An 18902-nucleotide genomic window follows, 5' to 3' on the forward strand; every position below is an offset into this window, starting at 1 on the left:
AAGCGGAGTACATCGCAGCATCGGATGCCGCGAAGGAAGTTGTGTGGCTAAGGAAATTCATCACCGAGCTCGGAGTAGCACCCTCCCTCGATGGTCCAGTCCTGCTCTACTGCGACAGCACTGGTGCCACAGCTCAGGCGAAGGAATCCAAAGCACACCAGTGGATGAAGCACATTTTACACCGCTTCCACCTGGTCTGAGAGATCGTGGATCGAGGTGACGTCGACCTTCAGAAGATCGACCGAAAGGAGAACCTGGCCGACCCCTTCACTAAAGCCCGGGTGATAAAGGAGTTCGACAACCACAAGTCGAAGATGGTATTAGATACTGTGTCGAGTGGCTTTAGGACAAGGGGAGTTGTTGAGAATTATGTCCCAAAAAGTCAATCATCAAGCTGTTGACAGTTGAGCAACCAAGTATTGTAATTGATTTGTTAATAAATAAAATATATTTGGTATTTTCATCATAAGTTTTCATCTTCTAATGAACTCCATTGTTATGATGAAGTCCTTAAGACTATTTAAGTTCGATAAAGAGAGGATTTATCGATTAATCCTTAAAACTGTTCACGACCAAATGATAAGCTGTTAATAAGGATGACAGCTTCTATCGAGCATAGGTCGCTGTAGGCCATATGGGTTGGTTGTCCTCTTAACCAAGGAGTGTGGAGACACTGGTATGGCATACAGGTGAGATGTAAGGGTACATCATCATTGAACGTGACCAACTCCAGAGCATTCTGCTGTCGAGAATGTCTCTGATGGGATATAGGTATAAGTGTCCCTTAGACCTGAGATCGTCTCAGTGACTTGCAAGCAACTCACTGTGCTTTGGTACTGGACTAACAGAATTTCTAATTCAGGAACGGAAGGCTTCTGGGCACAGTCAAGTACTTGCAAAGTCAGAGTGTGATCGAGATGGGATTGACCACTCCAAGAGTTGGAGAAGAATGAGTCGCTGTATTTCAAGTTAGCAAAACCTTGGCCAGGGTAATTCATCAGATGGATTTGATATTTTGAAATACAATGTGGACAACCTGATCAAAGTTAACAGTTGAACTCTGGGGTATCCTATGATCATTTTGATCAAGGGGATGAATTATATGAAAACTATATCCGCATGGGTTCTAAGGATGTTGTTCTATACATTCGACCTATCCGATCGTCGGGTACCATTGCTAGATGGTCACTTCGATTGGTATAAAAATTTATTCTGTGCTACCGGCTTAGGTTCGATCTATGAGGTCACACACATTAGAGTTCATGATCCGATTGGATGGTTGATCAACGATTCAGAATCATTCTAGGGTTAAATGATCAATACGATTGACATTTAACCGAGTGCAAGTGTTGCAGGAGGATCGATTAGCAATTTGATTGCTAATTGACTTAATTTGATTAAGCCAATGGGCTGAGATTAAGTCTAATTAAATATAATTTAATTAGATTTAGTTTGGGCTTGATTGGATCAAGTCCAATTAGTTTATTGGATAAGCCAAGTGCAAGAAAAAACAGTCCTAGTTCAACTAGGACTTGGGTCAATCTAATTTCTAATTTGATTAAAAAATTAAATTAAATTTAAATCTAATTTAATCTGATTAAATTAGATTCTTAATTGGGTTAAGATCTATTTTAATTGGGTTGATCTAATTTTGGTTTGATTTGGCTTGGGAAACCAAGTTAAAACAAGTCATAAGATAGAATCCTAGTAAGACTAGGATTCCACCTTGCACCACATAAGCCTTCCCCACGCCCTCTCTCTCATTCAACGCCAATCTCCTCTTATTTTGTGTGACAAAAGCCCTCTCCCAGGTCTCTCCCACGTTCACAAAAGGTCTCCTCTCTTCTTTCTTACATGGAAGGTGGTTTGGATCAAATCAAAAAGGAATAAGTTTGGATTTGAATTCTATGAGATAGAGTTTTAGAAATCCAAAACTCTTTCAATTTTGCACCGAATTTATCCAAATTTTTTTTATAATTTTTGTGGCTTTTAGGGTACATATTGTGCACTCTTTTCTGATGATCCATGCATGAAAATAAGGATGAGGTGCTCAAGAGTTGGGCACCCCTTATCTTGCCATGTTTGGATAAGCCTTGACTAGGTATTTGACCTAGACAAGGACTCTATCATATCTCTCTGTATAAAATGAGTTTCTTATAAAATATTTGGAGAAGATATAGATTTGAGAGACCTTTGAGCCATCCAAAAATCAGAGAGAAATACCTTTGGGTCTTGGAGATATAAAAGACACAAGTTAGGGTGTCTAGAGAGAGAAACGAGAAGAAGAAGAGGGTCTTCTTCTAGGGTTGTTTGTTTTCATATCTTTCCTCCCTCCATCTTGAGTTTCCTGAGAGCATCTCAGATCTGAAACTCCTCATTTTACTTTCCATCTTTGGAAGAGTCCAAATCAAGAAGAAGGAGGCACCTGATCAACCATCACAGAAGGATCAGTGCAGTACTAGCATACTGTGCTGATTTCCTGAAGTAGGACTTCTGATCGAGATTCATGGGCTCGTGTGGACGACTCCTAGAGGCAGGACGCATGTGCGGCTTGCAACATCATCCTCAAACCCGGATCAATAAGGTTAGAACATCTAACTTGCAAGGTAATAGATCTGATCTATTGTTTAATACATACATTAGATATAGTATAAAAACATGTTGATATGATCAACATGTAGTTCATGCTATATTTATATATTTTAATTTTTGATTTAATGTTATGTAATAATCATGTAATAGGATCTTAGATCTAGAGATTCTCTGATTTTAAAAAATAAATTTTGATTTATTTTAGTCTTCCGCTGCCTGATCTTGAAAAAGTTTCAATATCTAACCCTGAAACCCTAGATCTGGTTCTTACACCCCTTCCAAGAACACCGAGCTCCCCGACTCCTACTTCAGAGGTCTGAGACCTCTGACTTTATATTTTTCTTTTATTATAATTTTTTTTTCCCTCTTTCTTCAAGAAACATTCAATCAATAAAATTGGGTTTCTCCTTACGGAGGACTTCTCCACTCTTCTTCCCCCCTCTGTCTTTTTTTTTTCTGCAATGAGATGCGCCTTGACGCTTTTATCTCTCGATGGCAGTGTCCTACCGAAGCGCTTCCCTTACCACAGGGAATTCTGCTGAAATCCACGATCCAACGCCTGAAGAGGAAAGTTCATCATTTAACAAAAAGGTCGAAGGAGATGGATGGCAAGCTTCCCAGGTTGAGGGAGAGCCACTCTGAAGCCACCGTGGAGGCCACCCACTTTCGAAACCTCCACATGAAGGGGATCATGGAGTACAGTCGGAGGAAAATGAACTTCGAGAAGGAGCTCGAGGAACACAAGAAGCGCGCCAGCGATCGATCTCGGGCTCAAGCTGTCAAGATCAGTTCTCTTAGAGTGGAGCTGTCAGCTGCACAGGAGAGGATTAGCCAGTTGGAAGGAAGCTCGTCCCGGCTTTCGACTCAGATCGACTGTGACCGAAAATGGTCGAAGAAGTTCTCCGACCTTCAGCAACAGCTCCAGGATGCCGAGGTGAGCTATGATGCGTACCGAGCCGGCTGGTGCAGGTAGGTGGACGACTAGAGGGGGAAGCTCAGGATGGCGACCGATGAGGTTGCCTGCCTTCAAAGGCAGCTAGCTGAAGGAGCTCAGTTTGCTCCTATTTGGGATCTTGACGAACTCCAATCCCTGAGAAGAACCATAGAAGAGCTATCTGTCGCCCTTGGGGAGGGGAGGGCCGAACTGCAACAATTGAAGATCCAGCTGGTATACGAGCAGCAGGCAGTCAAGGATGCGGAGGCAGAATCTTGGGTCCTGAGAAAAAGGCATCGAGAGGAGAAGAATGAAAGCCAGTGACTTCATCGGAGATATATGGAGGTGCTAATGAGAGAGAAAGAATTGAAAGAAGAAGTCGAGAGCTTAAGGCACTCCCTGATGAGGGTCGAAGCCGAAAGTTCGAAGTCGGAGGAAGTCGGGCCCCCTTAGGGCTCTTTTTATCTTTCATCCTTCTATGTGTCTTCTTTTGCCGCTTGTTTGTTTATTGGCGTTGTTTTTTTTTTCTTTTTTGATGCCGATGTTGTCTGGAGGTTCTTGATCGTTGCCGCGTCGGCTTGCTTTTCTTGTCATCTTTCTTCTTCAGCCTCAAGGGCTCTGTAATGTATACTTAATTAATGACGTGAAAAGAAAATTTTTCATTACCTCTTTTACTCATGTGTTGAATTGTCATTTGCCGAGCTTCCTTCGGCTTTTGCCTTGTCTGATATTGATGCCATTTGGAGGTATCCGATCGCCGTCGCGTTGACCCATCCTTCTGTTTATGGCAGCTGATTTGCCCGGGACCACTCGGGTTTGACGCTTCCTCTCAGAGTTCGAGCTTGGAGGTCTGGGCTTCTCATCGCCCTGAGGATGCCGCCTTATCTCTGGCCTGTGTTGAGAGCCTTCTTGAAGGTCGGAGATTTTGATAAGAACCCCAATCCTCGCTGAGACGAGGTTCCCTGCATCTTTGATGCCATTTGTTTTCCATTCATCGCTGATGCAGTTCGTCGCTTTTCTTTTTAACTCCCCTCCCCTTTTTCCTTTTTCTTTTTTCGAGTGAGGGTTTTTCCTCTGCTCTTGATGGGGTCGCGGGAGCACAAAGGGGTCGCTGGGAAGGTTCCCTTCTTCTTATCTGGTCTTGAATGACTAGACCTTAATCGGTGTCAGGACGAGGTTCTTCCCCTATTTCTGACGTAATCGATTTTAGCTCAGGTTAGGATGAGGTCCTCGTCTTGTCTCTAACAGGGCTATGGGGGTACATACGGGCATTGCGGTGAAAGGAATATGCCCTATAAGCCAATCAAAATGTATAAATAGATGGATATTTTTTATCTCCCGACAACTCATGTACTGATGTTTTAAATAAATAAAGGCATTTAGTTCATCATATGCTGCATCTTATTTTGATGAACTCCATAAATTAGGGCTATGGTTTTAGGGTTATGATGCGATCATACCAAGTGAGATCTAAAACCTTAAAACTCTAATTTTAAATATTCCTAGTCGATGGAACATTGAATAGGGGATCAATGTTTTCGGTAAGACTGGTACATCCTGTGTATGCTCGATAGAGAGGGTAATTGATCTCATAATTACTTGTGTATGACACTAATATAAGGATGTAAATGTTCATTAGAGAATGAATTCACTGAATTGATCCAATTAAAGAATATCTGATGGAGTCTTATCCACATGTCAACAGATTTTTCTTATAGTGGGAATTATGCATGTAAATCTTTTGACCTGAGATGCCGTAGAACCTTATAAGCATGAATCCATATTTTGGATCATACTCATTCATGATTTAATCATGTACGGGATGTTCTGGATATGATGGATTGCTTATGAAGGTTGTGAGTAGGTAAATATGGAAACGATCGCTCCTAGTAAGAGGAGATCGCATCCTATCTGCTTCAATCAAATAATGATTCAGGAAGACTTTGATCAAAGCATTATGAAAAATTAGAAATGGTTTCTAATGTTTCATAAATTGAATCATTATCAAGAGAAATGTGAATATAAAAAAATTGGGTTTGACATTTTTCCATACCCAAACTTATATTTGGGATGCAGGATGATCGTAAGATCAAGATGCACAGTAATTTTTCACTGAAGGGTATTTTTGGTATTTTCATCAAAATTCTATATCTTCCAGGTAGACATGATACGTTGCTAGACGTCAATCATGTCTTATGAGTTTAATCAAATTAAAGAGTTTAATTTGATCATTAATTAAAAGCTGTTCTGATTGATCAAAACAGTTCAGCTTGATTTGACCTAAATCGGCTAGATTATGTTCTAACCAAATTAGTTTAAATTGTACCTGGATTCACTGCTGGCTAGATGTGGAACCCAATGGGTCACACACAAAGGGAATTGATCATGGGTTTAATTTGATTAAACCATGTTTGCAAGTTGAACATGCTAGCACATGTTGCAAACCCTAGCATTTAGATTCGAATTGAATTCGAATCGGGTTCCGATTTGGGCTAATTTAGAACCAATTTGAGCCAAATTGGATTTGATCTTGAAGTGGGTTCGAAGTGTTTTAATTGGGCTTGCTGTTGGGTGCCAAAAACTAGGGAACCACATGCCTAAGAGTCTCTCTCTTGGCGTGTGGATTTGAATCCATGCGCATGAGCCACATGGCGCATGGATGGAGTTGGCGCCACCTTTAGATAAGGTCTATCCTATTTTTCTCCGTAACCTTTATTCTACGAATGTATTTCAGATATCTTAGGAGGCACCTAAGAGTCCTTCTGAGTATTAAACTCATCGTAGAAGAATTAAGAAAAGGGATAAGGATTAAATCCATGCGCCACCTCTTGAAAGCACCCCTTTGAAATTTCAAATGGGGAGATAAGTTTTAAATTATCCACGCCCCTTAATCTCTTGTGCCATTCTTCAAGTTGGCACCATCTATCTTGGCCATTGGATGGGCTTCCTTCCAGATCCAAAGGCATGGGTTGATGGCGCCAATAAGAGAAGCTTCGTGACTTCTCATCTGAACACCGTAAGTTAAGATCGAAGAGTCTTTCTAAAATAAGGCATCTCTTCAACCCAACTTTGATGTACACATGGCATTTCTTAACTTATGGGGCGTGAGAAATAGACAAAAGGTGTGAGATAAATTCTAAGAGGGCGTGAGATATTTTGGATTGCACCTTTACGTGCAATATAAATAGGGGTGCACGCCGAGGAGTCTCGGTGATTCAGAAATCTTCTTTCTTTCTTACAAGAGGCTCTGCTTGTCTAATTTTTTTTATTCCTTCTCTCTAGCCTAGATAAGGTCCTGATAAAGGATAAGAAATCTTCCAAAAGGCTTAGAGAATTGGAATAAAAATTAAGGAGACAAGGAGCAAGAAAGAAAGGGAAGAAAAGGTCCAACAATGTGACAGCAAAGCCAAGAAAGGAGGTTCTGCCAAATTGCATTTAAATTCTGATAAATCAGAATTTAATTGTAGAGTATTTTCTAATAAGTGTTAGAGAGTTGATCGAGTCCTCGTGTGGATCAACATTGGAGGGTGAACACGTGGGCACCTGGTGGAAACCCAAACAGATTGTTGCCGGTAACTAAGCACAAATCAGAGTTTAGCGATAAGAGGTATGTTTCTATATCTTTTATTTGATATTAATGCATATTATATGGTTTAATTTCTGATAAGGTGATCTTGGAGTTAGGTTTTAATTTTATGATTTCATAATAATTACTTTGAAATCCGTGCTTCCGCCATTGCATTAAAACCTTTCAGTGGTATCAGAGCCACCTTGTTAGAATTAAATCATATGATGATATGTTAATGATTTAAAGGCAATATTATAAATATGATATGATCATTATTTATATTTTAATATGATATTAATATGATGAGATCATATTCATTATTTCATAATTAAATCATGATGTATATAATTTTGGAATGTTGCTATGTAATATTGAATTATGTTCACTATGATGCTATATGATGAGATCATATTCATTATTTCATAATTAAAAATATGAAGTATATAATTATGGAATGTTGCTTTGTCATATTGAATTGTGTTCACTATGATGCTATATGATGAGATCATATTCATTATTTCATAATTAAAAATATGAAGTATATAATTATGAAATGTTGCTTTGTCATATTGAATTGTGTTCACTATGATGCTATATGATGAGATCATATTCATTATTTCATAATTAAAATATGATGTATATAATTATGGAATGTTGCTTTATCATATTGAAGTGTATTCACTATGATGCTAATTTCTTTTATTCATGTATTTATTATGATATAGAAATTAAATATGCATTGAGACCTGAAAAACTCTTTGTAAAATGATAATAAGTTGTAGTGTAATTAACCAATAGCAGAACCAGTCGATGATGTCTAATTGATCAATCGGTGTCTAGAAAAGTGGTTCATGATTGATAAAGAGAATGTGGTTTCTAATTGGTTCTGTTGTCTGACCTGGCCAAAATTTATTGGTATCTAAGGAAAGCAACGGGGGGACCCCCACCTCTCTTCCACTTACCTGGCTGATTAGATTAATTTAATTCTTGATTGGGATGCTCGGTGTTATATTCACTATATTATGGCCTTCCTTCATGCTAGGACATTACTATGTCACGAACCATATTAGATTTGTTGTGTAACCACAAGACCAATTATGGAAACTGACATAATATTGTTCTGGCGCATCGAGATGCTTACAGTAATTTTTTGAGTATAATGCTTTGTTGTGTAACCACAAAAGCATTTATATTCTATTTTGACTGTATTAAAATGAAGGGTCCTACTTAATTAAAATATTATGGTCTGTTGTGTAAACATAAGGCTATTAATGTTTTAGAGGCCAGGGTTTTTATTGAGAATTGCATGAGATGCAATTAGAAAGAGTTTCCTACCTTTAAACTTATAAAAGGTTTGTTGTGCAACCACAAGATCTTTTATAATGAATTAGGGTCTCAATCCCACTAAGAAAATCAATCAGGATTTTCTCAAACATCATACTAGAGGGTTATGATGTCTGATAAAATTAGTGGGAGACATAATAAAATTAAAGTCCTAATTTAATTGTGTATATCATCTTGAGTTGTTCGCTTATGTAATATTCTTTATTATGTAGATTAATGGCTTCTTCACTTTCACTTCGCTCTATTTTGGATACAAATAAATTGACTGGTACCAACTATGTGGACTGGTTGAGAAATCTTAAAATAGTACTTAGTCAAGAGAAGCTTTCTTACATTCTCGATACCCCTGATATTGAGCCAGTTGGGGAGGATGCCACAGAGGAAGAAAAAACCACATATAGGATGTGGCAAAATGATTCTTTAACTGTCAAGTGTATCATACTTGCCTCTATGATAAATGAGTTACAGAGACAGCATGATAGCATAGACACTCATTCCATATTGCTCAATTTAAAAGAGCTTTATGGAGAACAGAGTAGGACTGCAAGATATGAGATATCTAAGCAGTTATTCCATGCCAGAATGATAGAGGGGTCATCCGTACAAAACCATGTTCTGATGGTTATTGACCTGATCACTCGATTAGGTCAATTAGGTTTTGTTATGGATGGGGAGTTGAGTCAGGATCTAATCCTGCAATCACTTCCAAAATCATTTTCACAGTTTGTCGTGAACTATCACATGAACAAACTGAATTCTTTCTTGTCTGAACTGTTAAATATGCTCAAAACAACAGAGAGCCATATCAAGAAGGATAAGGCTCCTCTTCTTCTTGTGGATGGGATCTCCAAGAAGAAGGCAGGCAAAAAGGGTTCTAAAAGGAGGCTGAACACTAAAGGTGGTACAAATAAGAGAAAGAAGGGAAAGAAGACCTCCGGACAGTCGACCTGCTTCCACTGCGGCAAGGCAGGTCATTGGAAAAGGAATTGCAAGGCTTATCTTGCAACAGTGAAAACTGGTGCAAATAATGCACCAAAAGGTATGTATGAGATACATACAATATTATCATTGAATTCTTCCATTTCAAACTCATGGGTATTAGATACTGCCTGTGATTTTCATATCTGCAAATCATTACAGGGACTGCAGAAAATTAGAAGTTTGAGGAAGGGAGACTTCGAGCTCTATGGTGCTGGAGGAGATTCTATCCAAGCAGAAGCTGTAGGAACATATATCTTGAAGTTTCCTTCTGGGAGATTTTAGAGCTAACAAATTATTATTACATGCCTAAGATCATTAGAAATATTGTATCTGTACCCTTGTTGATAAAACAAGGATATCAAATATCTGTAACGAGCAATGGTTGCTCGATTAATTTTTTTAATGAGATAATTTGTCATGGCATTTTTGATAATGGTTTGTTGACTCTATGCTTGAATGATAATATTTTTCATGTTAATAAAAATAGTAAACGTAAGAGAGATAATGTAAATAATACCTTACTTTGGCATTGTCGACTTGGTCATATTAGTAAGACTAGGATTAACAAGTTGTACAAAGAAAAGTTCTTTGATTCTTATGATTGTGAATCATTAAGAACTTGTGAATCATGTCTCATGGGTAAAATGACCAAGACTTCATTTAGTGGACATGGAGATAGGACAAACGAGTTGTTAGGACTTGTACATACAGATGTATGTGGCCCTATGACAACTCATGCCAGAGGTGGATACTCATATTTATTACATTTACAGATGATTTATCTAGGTTTGGATATGTGTATCTTATGAAACATAAATTCGAAGCCTTTGATAAATTCAAAGAGTATCAAAGCATGGTCGAAAAATAAACTGAAAAAAGTATAAAAATCCTTCGATCTGATCGAGGAGAAGAATACTTGTCCAATGAATTTTTAGACCATCTTAAAGCAAAGAGAATTATCTCTGAATGGACACCTCCTAATACGCCATAATTAAATAGTGTAGCCGAAAGGAGGAATCGTACCTTATTAGATATGGTACGATCCATGATGTGCTTCACTGAATTGCCTACTTCCTTCTGGGGTTATGCTTTAGAGACTGCAATAATTATCTTGAATAGAGTATCTTCTAAATCTGTATCTAGCACTCCATATGAAATATGGAGAGGTAAGAAGCACAATCTTAAATATTTTAAGATATGGAGATGTTCAGCATATGTCAAAAAAAATTTTGGACATAAACTAGATATTAGAGCAGATAAATATTTGTTTGTAGGATATCCTAAGGATAGTATAGGATATCTATTCTACCACCCTACTGAATAAAAGGTATTTGTAAGTAGGCATGCCACTTTCATGAAAAAAAATTTATCCTAGAAAGAGACAGTGGGAGAAATATTGAAATTAATGAAGTTCAACAAAAATAAATAGATATTTCTCAACCAAATATTCACATAAATAAAGAAGAACTAGAATATATAACTCCTATCCGTAGGTCAGAGAGGGTACGATATGTACCTATAAGGTATGGGTTCATTATTGAGAATAATGAAGCCCAAGTCATTGAGAATGACGAACCTTTGACCTATACAGAAGCTGTCATGAGTAAGGACTCAGACAGATGGCAGGATGCTATGAAATTCGAGATGGACTCTATGTACACCAACAAAGTATGGACTTTGGTTGATGCACCAGAAGGGGTAAACCCTATTGGGTGCAAATGGATCTATAAGAAAAAGATTGGAGCAGATGGTCAAATAGAAACCTATAAAGCTAGATTGGTAGCTAAAGGTTTCAGGCAAAAATAGGGTATTGATTATGATAAAATTTTTTCACCTGTTGCCATGCTCAAATCTATTCGGATAATGCTTGCAATAGCAGCATACTATGATTATGAAATATGGCAAATGGATGTGAAGACCGCCTTCTTGAATGGTTTTCTAGAAGAGGAGGTCTACATGTCACAGCCAGAGGGTTTTGTCTCAAATGACAGACCAAATCTAGTATGCAGGCTTAAGAAATCCATTTATGGATTAAAGCAAGCCTCAAGGAGTTGGAACATCTGCTTTGATGTAACAATCAAAGAATTTGGCTTCATCAAAAATATGGATGAACCTTGTGTGTATAAGAAGATTAGTGGGAGTGCCCTAGTTTTCTTGGTTCTGTATGTAGATGACATACTCCTTATTGGGAATGATATCCCAATGTTACAAACAGTCAAATTATGGCTATCAAATAAGTTTTCCATGAAAGACTTGGGGAAGCATCCTATATACTTGGTATAAAGATCTATAGAGATAGATCTAAAAGGATGCTAGGCTTATCTCAGTCTAAGTACATTGACTTAATACTGAAAAGATTCAGTATGAATGAAAGTAAAAGAGGTTATCTATTCATGAGTCAAAGCATACATCTCTCTAAGAAGATGTCTCCTAAGATAACTGAAGAGAGAAATAGAATGAGTACTATTCCTTATGCTTCAGCTGTAGGATCAATAATGTATGCTATGTTATGTAGCAGGCCTGATGTAGCTTATGCCTTAGGCATAGCCAGTAGATTTCAGGCTGATCCAGGAGAGGATCATTGGAAGGCTGTGAAAAATATTCTAAAGTACTTAAGAAGGACTAAGAATATTTTTCTCATATATGGTGGATCTGATCTTAAACTAGAAGGATACTCTGATTCTAGTTTTCAATCAGATCCAGATAATAGCAAATCCATTTCAGGGTATGTCTTTACTTTGAATGGTGGAGCAGTGAGTTGGAAGAGTTCTAAGCAGCAAACAGTAGCTGACTCAACCACAGAGGCAGAATACATAGCTGCAAGTGAAGCTGCCAAGAAAGCTGTCTGGATGAAGAAGTTCATCACTGAATTGGGCGTTGTTTCTGAGATTAAGAACCCAGTATCACTTTATTATGATAATACTGAAGCAGTTGCTCAACCAAAGGAACTCAGGTCTCACCATAAATCCAAGTACATTTTGAGACGCTTCCATCTCGTTCGTGAAATAATTGAAAGACAAGATGTTATTATTGAACGAGTAGACATAAAGAACAACATAGCGGATCCATCCACTAAAGCTTTACCACAGCAGCAATTCGATTGCCATCTCGATTGTATGGGGTTGAAATATAAGGGAGATTGGCTTTAGTGCAAGTGGGAGATTGAAAGAAATATGCCCTATAAGCCAATCAAAATGTATAAATAGATGGATATTTTTTATCTCCCGACAACTCATGTACTAATGTTTTAAATAAATAAAGGCATTTAGTTCATCATATGCTGCATCTTAGTTTGATGAACCCCATAAATTAGGGCTATGGTTTTAGGGTTATGATGCGATCATACCAAGTGAGACCTAAAACCTTAAAACTCTAATTTTAAATATTCCTAATCGATGGAATATTGAATAGGGGATCAATATTTTCGGTAAGACTGGTACATTCTGTGTATGCTTGGCAGAGAGGGTAATTAATCTCACAATTACTTGTGTATGACACTAATATAAGGATGTAAGTGTTCATTAGAGAATGAATTCACTGAATTAATCCAATTAAAGAATATCTGATGGAGTCTTATCTACATGTCAACAGATTTTTCTTATAGTGGGAATTATGCATGTAAATCTTTTGACCTGAGACTGCCGTAGAACCTTATAAGCATGAATCCATATTTTGGATCATACTCATTCATGATTTAATCATGTACGGGATGTTCTGGATATGATGGATTACTTATGAAGGTTGTGAGTAGGTCAATATGGAAACGATCGCTCCTAGTAAGAGGAGATCGCATCCTATCTGCTTCAATCAAATAATGATTCAGAAGACTTTGATCAAAGCATTATGAAAAATTAGAAATAGTTTCTAATATTTCATAAATTGAATCATTATCAAAAAAATGTGAATATAAAAAAATTGGGTTTGACATTTTTCCATACCCAAACTTATATTCGGGATGCAGGATGATCGTAAGATCAAGATGCACAGTAATTTTCCACTGAAGGGTATTTTTGGTATTTTCATCAAAATTCTATATCTTCCAGGTAGACATGATACGTTGCTAGATGTCAATCATGTCTTATGAGTTTGATCAAATTAAAGAGTTTAATTTGATCATTAATTAAAAGCTGTTCTGATTGATCAAAATAGTTCAGCTTGATTTGACCTAAATCGGCTAGATTGTGTTCTAACCAAATTAGTTTAAATTGTATCTGGACTCACTGCTGGCTAGATGTGGAACCCAATGGGTCACACACAAAGAAAATTGATCATGGGTTTAATTTGATTAAATCATGTTTGCAAGTTGAACATGCTAGCACATGTTGCAAACCCTAGCATTTAGATTCGAATTGAATTCGAATCGGGTTCCGATTTGGGCTAATTTAGAACCAATTTGAGCCAAATTAAATTTGGTCTTGAAGTGGGTTCGAAGTGTTTTAATTGGGCTTACTGTTGGGTGCCAAAAACCAGGGAACCACACGCCTAAGAGTCTCTCTCTTGGCGTGTGGATTTGAATCCATGCGCATGAGCCACATGGCGCATGGATGGAGTTGGTGCCACCTTTAGATAAGGTCTATCCTATTTTTCTCTGTAACCTTTATTCTACGAATGTATTTCAGATGTCTTAGGAGGCACCTAAGAGTCCTTCTGAGTATTAAACTCATCGTAGAAGAATTAAGAAAAGGGATAAGGATTAAATCCATGCGCCACCTCTTGAAAGCGCCCCTTTGAAATTTCAAATGGGGAGATAAGTTTTAAATTATCCATGCCCCTTAATCTCTTGTGCCATTCTTCAAGTTGGCACCATCTATCTTGGCCATTGGATGGGCTTCCTTCCAGATCCAAAGGCATGGGTTGATGGCACCAATAAGAGAAGCTTCGTGACTTCTCATCTGAACATCGTAAGTTAAGATCGAAGAGTCTTTCTGAAATAAGGCATCTCTTCAACCCAACTTTGATGTACACATGGCATTTCTTAACTTATGGGGCATGAGAAATAGATAAGAGGCGTGAGATAAATTATAAGAGGGCGTGAGATGTTTTGGATTGCACCTTTACGTGCAATATAAATAGGGGTGCACGCCGAGGAGTCTCGATGATTCAGAAATCTTCTTTCTTTCTTACAAGAGGCTCTGCTTGTCCAATTTTCTTTATTCCTTCTCTCTAGCCTAGATAAGGTCCTGATAAAGGATAAGAAATCTTCCAAAAGGCTTAGATAATTGAAATAAAAATTAAGGAGACAAGGAGCAAGAAAGAAAGGGAAGAAAAGGTCCAACAGTGTGACAGCAAAGCCAAGAAAGGAGGTTCTGCCAAATTGTATTTAAATTCTGATAAATCAGAATTTAATTGCAGAGTATTTTCTAATAAGTGCTACAGAGTTGATCGAGTCCTCATGTGGATCAACGTTGGAGGGTGAACACGTGGGCACCTGGTGGAAACCCAAACAGATTGCTGCCGGTAACTAAGCACAAATTAGGGTTTAGCGATAAGAGGTATGTTTCTATATCTTTTATTTGATATTAATGCATATTATATGGTTTAATTTCTAATAAGGTGATCTTGGAGTTAGGTTTTAATTTTATGATTTCATAATAATTGCTTTAAAATTCATGCTTCCTCCATTGCATTAAAACCTTTCATGCGGGGCCTCTCCCCCCATCTGGTCTAAGTGTAACCGGGCCTTCGACCTTGCTCAAGTCAGGGCGAGGTTCTCCTTCTGTCCCTTACAGGGCCGTGGGGGCACATACGAGCGTTGTAGGGCCTCTCCCCCCATCCGGTCTAAGGGTAATCGGGCCTTCAACTTTGCTCAAGTTAGGGCGAGGTTCTCCTCCTGTCCCTAACAGGGCTGTGGGGGCACATACGGGCGTTGCAGGGTCTCTCCCCCCATCCGGTCTAAGGGTAACCGGGCCTTCGACTTTGCTCATATTAGGGCGAGGTTCTCCTCCTGTCCCTAACATGACTATGGAGGCACATACGGGCGTTGTAGGGCCTCTCCCCCCATCCGATCTAAGGGTAATCGGGCCTTCGACTTTGCTCAAGTTAGGGCGAGGTTCTCCTCCTGTCCCTAACATGGCTGTGGGGGTGCATATGGGCGCTGCATGGCCTCTCCCCCCATCCGGTCTACAAATAATCGAGCCTTCGAAGTTGCTCATGTTAGGGCGAGGTTCTCCTCCTGTCCCTAACATGGCTGTGGGGGCACATATGGGCATTGTACGGCCTCTCCCCCCATCCGATCTACAAATAATCGGGCCTTCGACTTTGCCCACATTAGGGTTTATTTTCATTGTCCGAAGGGATCGTCCCCTGTCGTTACAAGTCCATGCCAAAAAGAAAAAGATGTGCAGATCTGAAAGGAATCTTGATTTAAAGTGGGGTCATTCGTAATACATTTACAAGTTTTCAAATCCTAAGGCTGTGGAAGGTCTGCTTCCTGTCAAGGTCCTCCAGAGATGGAGTTGATGATCCCAATTGGAGGCCGATCTCCGAGCTGCTCTTCCCTCCTTGGCGGCTCAAGTTGCGGCAGGGCCCTTGGCCGATGTTCTCTACCCTCAGGTGGCACCGAATGAACCTATCGAGCCGACCTCATCGGATGAGCTCCTCGATCTTGTCTCGGAGCTGAATGCATTCCTCCATGTCGTGGCCGTGGTCACGATGGTAGAGGCAGAACTTGTTAGGATTGTACTTCCTGGGGTGCGTGCGCATCCTCTCTGACCTTGGGAGCTGCTCTCTGACCTCCATCAGCACCTGAGTTTTCAATGCGTTGAGGGGGGCATAGCTGCAGAATCTTCCTGGGGGAGAGCCCCGTCGAGTCTGGCGCTCCGGGCTTCCCTGCCTACATGCTCGAGGAGGAGTCTGGGCACGCTTGTGCTCGGGAGGAGTTCGAGAATGTGGCCGAGCTTCTCTCGGTCCTTTTTCGACTGCGGGCTTACTCGGGTCTCTCGCCTGCCGCTCTCTCGGGTCTCCTCATCCTTCATTTTGAAGGCTTCTTCTGCTCGGCCGTATCCTTCGGCCCGAGCCAATAGATCAGCAAAATCTCTGGGGTACTTCTTTTCCAGGGAGACTAAAAGGTCGTTCTTCTGAAGGCGCCTTTCAGAGCGGCCATCGCTATCGATTGATCCAAGTTTCGGACCTCCAACGTGGTGACATTGAAACGATTGATGTAGGCCCGAATGGACTCCCCCTCCCTCTGCTTGATGTTGATGAGGGACTCCGAACCCTTCCGGGGATGCCGGCTGCTAACAAAATGAGCCACAAACTGGTGGCTCATCTGATCAAAGGAAAAGAAGGTATCTGGCTTCAGCATCGAGTACCAGTTTCTCATCGCTCCCTTCAAGGTGGATGGAAAAGCTCGGCATAGGATGGCGTCGGGCATGTCGTGAAGTAGCATCATTGTCTGAAAGGCCTCCAGGTGATCCACTGGGTCCGAAGTCCTGTCGTAGCTTTCAAATTGAGGAAGCTTGAAGTTTGGCGGGATCGATTCCTGCATGATCATTTGAGAAAAGGGAGGGTCAGTACAAATGTCCTCACCATAAGCGAGGGGTGCGTGGCAGAGTTCCTCGATCCACCGGTTCATCTCCCGGAGCCTTTGATCAAGGAAATCCTCTCGACTGCGGGTCTCGAGGGTCTTCTGGCAGAATGGAGGTAGAGATCTTCCAGGAGTAGAATCATGATCCGACTGAGGGCTCTCCACCCTCAGAATCATCTTTCTAGAAAAGATGGGGCGACTGGCCCAAGTGGCCTGTTCTACCGCCGGATTTTGGAGCTCCAGCGACATTCTCTCCAATCGCACTAACGCCTGCGGCTGTTGCTGCTGCTGCATGGCCTACACCATTTCAGCGAGGCCTTTGACCTGCTGGGCCAATAAGTTGAATTGCTCCATGCCAACCACCGTTGCCGGAGGAGGAGGCTGGAAAACTGGAGGTGAAGTCGGAGCCTGAGATCTGACCGCGGAGGCCGTGGATCGCCGTGTGGATGCTTTGTGGGGAGGCATCGGGCAAAGATCTAGTGGGGGAAGGAGGAGAGGACGTCGAAAAAGATGACCGAAGGCGGTCCCGTTGAGCACTCCTTTAAGAACAAGGGTACTGCGAAGACACCCCCCTTCCTCTAGTGTCAATTCTGTTGGTTCAAAAATCTGCCTGCATCGGAGAAGCTGGAGTCGAGGGAGCCGCGGTCACCGTCGGGACCTGCAAAGGAAGTCTAAACCAAGGTGGGGGTACTCCGGCAAGATCCTCCGATGCTCAAGTCAATTCTCTGCCTCAACAAGAATGGAATGCTCGAATGAAAATTTAGCAGAGTTTTTAGATAGAAAATGAGAGCTTAGAGAATAACATATCTGGGGTCCCCTTTTTATAGGCGGAGGGTGCAATAGATGATAGTGACATTTGTAACTGTCTGGCAGTGGACCGTTTAGGACCAGGAGGAGTTTGTTATGAAGAGTAGTAGGGTGGAATCATGATCATCACCGTGATCTGCCACGTGGAGTCTGTTGCGGGGAGTGAAGTGGCGTCCATTGTCGTGACTTGCCAGAGGGTGGAGGAGCCGTGCGGTATCCGTCGCAGGAAGTGGAGCAGAGTAGTGGCCATTACTGTGGCCTGCCAGGGAGTAATGGAGCCGCACGGGATCCGTCGCAAAAAGTGGAGCAGAGTCGTGGCCATTACTGCGGCCTGCCAGGGAGTAATGGAGCCACGCGGGATCCATCGCAAGAAGTGGAGCAGAGTCGTGGCCGTTACTGCGGCCTGCCAGGGAGTAATGGAGCCGCATGGGATCCATCGCAGGAAGTGAAGCAGAGTCATGGCCGTTACTGTGGCTTGCCAGGGAGTAATGGAGCCGTGCGGGATCCATCGCAAGAAGTGGAGCAGAGTCGTGGCCGTTACTGCGGCCTGCCAGGGGGTCCAGGCCTATCGGTCGAAGTTCGATTGGGGTGTCTGGCAGAGAGAGGTGGCTAGCTGTCCATCTGAGAGGAGCTCGGATGCTGCAAATCCTGTTGGGTGCCTTGGGCGTTAAGGCGGCAGGCGAGGACCACTTGCCAAAGGAGCTCGGTCAGAGGCTTCCCACAGACGTAGCCCAATTTCGTGCAGACTTCGGCAGAGGGCCGACCGGTGGTGGATGTCGGATGGTGCTGGAGAGGTTCGTCCACAATGGAAGCTCGGATGAAGGCTTACGGTGGGAATCCGGCACGGACCGCTCATGGCAGAAATTTGAAGTAGATCGTTTGTAGTGGAAACTCGGAGTGGGTCGCTTGTGGTAGGAGCTCAGAGTCTGGCCCTCGTAGGAGTTCGGGGTGAGGCCTACCTGCAACAGGAGTTCAGGATGGAAGTCCGGCTCCTACAGTTGAAGTCGGGGATGAAGTCTGGCTTTCGTAGGAATCCGGATGAAGTCTACCTGCAGTCGAAGTCAGGGACAAAGTCCAGCTCCCGTAGGAGTCTGGATGAAGTCTACCTGCAGTTGAAGTCAGGGACGGAGTCCGGCTCCCATAGGAGTCCG

Source organism: Elaeis guineensis, chromosome 4 (assembly GCF_000442705.2).
Source record: "Elaeis guineensis isolate ETL-2024a chromosome 4, EG11, whole genome shotgun sequence".
Classification (NCBI taxonomy): Eukaryota; Viridiplantae; Streptophyta; class Magnoliopsida; order Arecales; family Arecaceae; genus Elaeis; species Elaeis guineensis.